This window comes from Aethina tumida, chromosome 1, assembly GCF_024364675.1.
Source record: "Aethina tumida isolate Nest 87 chromosome 1, icAetTumi1.1, whole genome shotgun sequence".
Classification (NCBI taxonomy): Eukaryota; Metazoa; Arthropoda; class Insecta; order Coleoptera; family Nitidulidae; genus Aethina; species Aethina tumida.
In genome coordinates this window covers 64,744,147-64,748,067 of record NC_065435.1, presented here as the reverse complement: position 1 = coordinate 64,748,067, position 3,921 = coordinate 64,744,147, and the positions used below count along the sequence as shown (strand labels likewise).

The following is a 3,921-nucleotide window of genomic DNA, read 5'->3' as shown; positions in this document are numbered from 1 at the left end:
TACTCAATATCAATTTAATTCAATATAGTTTAAAACTTAAAACACTCATATTTCAGGAGACTGTAATCTGTTTTTTCTGAATTGACAGGTAACTAGTATTTTTTGTCTCAAAATTCTATTGATATTTTCATTCTAACAATCGAATAATATCATTTTTTTCTTATATTTTGTTTAAATTATTAAATATATATCAAATAAATATAGCAGGATATGGCCTATGGACTAGTTTCCAAGTAAAGGACTCTGCAAATATTTATTCTATTTTATTTCTTATGAATTTTCAAAGGTATATATATATTTTGAAGACATTTCCAGATTGTTGATAATTTCATTTTTTCGGTTTTATGCAGTAGTGAACACGTGCATTAGTATTTGAGGATGTTTATTTGATGAAAAGAAGCGTCTACTCTTATGCTATACAAGTGTAGGCTAAATAAATTATTTCTTATAATTTTACCAGACGAAATCATGATGGGATGAAATAAAGGGATTAACTTTCTCTAATGAGGGAAATTAAGTTGCAATCTTTTTAAAATTAAAGGTATATTTATTGTGTTAATATTGAATTATTTCCAGTTATTGATACTTAGAGTCTTTAAAATGGTTGTTATTGATAAATATGGAACTACGATGTCAAAGGATAAAATAAGGCAAGAATTTTTCAATGATTCAGTTTTCTGTAAAAAAAATAAAATTGGCAGTTATAGAAGTAAAAACTTTTAGTATTAAAATTTGAAATTTCATAATGTTTGAAATAAAATTATCAACATCAATCTGGTTATTGACACTCCGAGCAACAATTATATGCATGTTTATGTGGTTTTTTATTACTCAAATATATTACGGGATGTACAAAATCATGACAAAATATAATTACAATTTTAATTAATATACAATCATACTATTTATGGATAGTATTTGTATTTACTTAAATTTCAATGCACCTGATTTTTAACATTATTTTAATTATTTGCATCATTGTCATCATTAATTTCAATAATACTTAGACTTGTACTTTCAATTATTTCATTTTGTTCTAAATAGATACAATAGGTGTATAATAACTAAAGTAAGATATGAAAATGTTTGATTCATCTAATGCTATAAGCATGTCGGTGAATCGATTTATTATTTAGAAGTGCATATCTGGTTAAAAAATTTCGTATAAGTTACAAATATACCCTATATATAAACACATATGCTGCTCATTTAGTTTGGACACAAGAACATCTTAATTGGGGTTCTGATTATTTGAGCCGTATTCTTTTTTATGATGAGTCAAGACTTTTCTATCACAGAGATTCTGGAAGGATATATATCAGGAGAGAATCTGGAAAAGAAGCACGGCTACAAAATGCTCGTGAAGTGGTGAATTTTGAAGAAGGTTTATTAATGTTTTGGGAGGGAATTAATATTGGCGGAAGAACCGACCTCTTTTTAATGGAAACCACTTTGAATGCAGTTCAGTGTCGCAACATAGTTTTACCCTATTTAAGCAATGTGAGTAAAAATTCCATTTTCCTGGATAACTCTAGGCTACATAATACGAGGATCGTTTGAACAGCATTCGAAGAGAATAATATAAACGTTTTACCTTGGGCTGCAAAATACTCAGATCTTAATCCAATAGAAAAAGTATGAAATGAAACATTATGAAGACCACCAGCAACTAATTTTAGCCATACGGGAGATGTGGCTAAAGCTGAACCAAAATTTACTCCATAGGTTGATATTGAGTATGCCAAATCGATGTAGGGGGATCGTGAACAATTGAGGATTTCGGTCCGGGTATTAATTTAAAAAAATAAATAAATATACAATATATTTTTTGTTTAATTGGTAAAAAAACACTTGTTTTTATTAGTTCATTTTATTTTCATATTAGTTTTTATTGCAATAATTTAAAAATATTTAGGTGTTTCCTAGACTCATTGTGTTTATATTGATGATGATGACACATAATTTCTACCAACTGAAAAAAGCATGACAGAAATTCAAAAAAAAAGAAACATTCTGAAAGTTCAAAATTGATTTGCAATAAAATAATAATAAGAAAAGCACAATTTTTTTCCTTTCAATATATTGGAGAATACCACAGTGTAAAATTTATACGAATTCACATGGACTGTAGACAACATATAAAATTGTGTGTTGTTTGAAAAGATTCAGTGATCGATGAAAGTTCTAAAAACCGCCTACTTGCCAAATGTTCACAGTCCTTTTAGTTATGGTTTCCCAATATGGAGTAGAGTGAAGGAGGCAGGGTTTATACTTCAAAACAGGACTCTGAGGATAATGTTTGGACTTAGACAAAGAGATTCCTGCAAATTATTACTCAAAGGACACAAAAATACTTACCTCAACAATTCGGTGACTGTTGGGGTCCAAATACAATACCTGAAAACATTAAGATGTCGGATATGAAACATTTCATTCCTAGGGTAAAAGAAATTCTTATAAATGGTGCGTTGCCTGAAGGAATTTTTGAGCAGTGATATTACAAACCTGTGAAAATCTAGTATAATCGTCTGCTTTTTTATGTTTTCCTTCCTTTGAAATTGTTAAATTTTAAAATGTTTTGTGTAATGTATTGTGCACTGAGTGCCCTGTAACATTTATTTGTTATCAATTAAATAAGTAATTTCATCAGAATTGCAATTAATAGAAACTATGATATTAACAACATTAGTCATAATGCACGTTTTTCAAGTGATATGAAATGTAAAACACTACTTAATAAAGTTTTAAAGCAATAAAAATGCTGCATTTTATAATGAATTTTGAATACATCCTGAAAGAACTAAATGAAATATTACTCTATCTTAATATACAAAAATTATCTCTTGAATATAAAAACAAATAATCGACAATTCCCGAGAAAAACATAATGAAATGACGTTTCAGAATTTAATAATCCCCATGATACTGTAAACCGTTTCCCCGATTTGTAAAATAATCTCCTATTAATATTTTTGCCGTACCAAGTGTAACGTTATCTCATTTCTTATATTATAGATTGCTAAAATAAAAAAATAACAGAACGTGACCTTAGCCCCAGTTGTTAATAAATTTGATATTATCTAATTAACATTATCTTCTTTGAATTTTCAAAGACTAATTTTACTACATTTTTGAGGTGCTCTTTATATACTGCGTGCAAAAAAAAAATTCTTAGATATAATTTATTTATTATATTTTTTTTTAGAAAAATATTAACCTATTACAAAATAATAAGTGATCAAAAAAAAATTAGACGAAAAACGAAGCATAGTTCAGGAGCTAATAATGGGTTGGACCCCCTCTTTGATTAATATATTAATATACACATTGAGGTGTCGTGGCATCGATCTAATGAGATTATCGACATTTTCTTTTGGTATATCATCCGACATCCGACTTGAATAAGATGTTTTAGTTCATTAAGAGTCTGTGGAGCATTGCCTCATCACATACCACACTTGTTCGACTGGGAAAAAGTCTGGAAATCTAGATGACCAAGGCAGTAAATATACATAGGAGGATTCTAGGAAGTTTAACGTTTTGCAGGCAATACGTGGACATTATCTTCCTGAAGATAAGGCACCAAAACGTCATCCACATATCGCTGAGACGTCATATTGCCTCTAATGAAAACTAAAGGTGCTATCATAAGCAATAGCACCTCATACCATTAAATCCATATTGTTCTGAACAAGCCTTTCCAAAGCAAAGCGAGGATCACGTCTTTCTCCATGTCGCCGTCTTATTTACGCATGATTATCGTACAAGCAAAAGCGTGAATTATCACTAAACACAATGATTCCATTCCTCATCTCACTGTTGATGTTCCATACACCAGTCACTACGTTGCCGTCTATAGTTTGCTGTCTACGGGAAAAACTTAAGCAAAAAAACCTGTTGAAGTATTTTTGAGGAAGATTT

At 29.5% G+C, this 3,921-nt stretch overlaps 1 long non-coding RNA gene across 1 annotated transcript; it reads right to left on the bottom strand.

Annotated features, from left to right (window-relative positions):
* Positions 1-2,107: 2,107 nt before the first annotated feature.
* Positions 2,108-2,615, bottom strand: LOC126264238 (uncharacterized). The gene is made up of 3 exons (XR_007547000.1): positions 2,506-2,615; positions 2,359-2,397; positions 2,108-2,286 (listed from the first exon to the last, which is right to left on the bottom strand). It is a non-coding gene; the product is annotated as an uncharacterized LOC126264238 (long non-coding RNA).
* Positions 2,616-3,921: the final 1,306 nt, after the last annotated feature.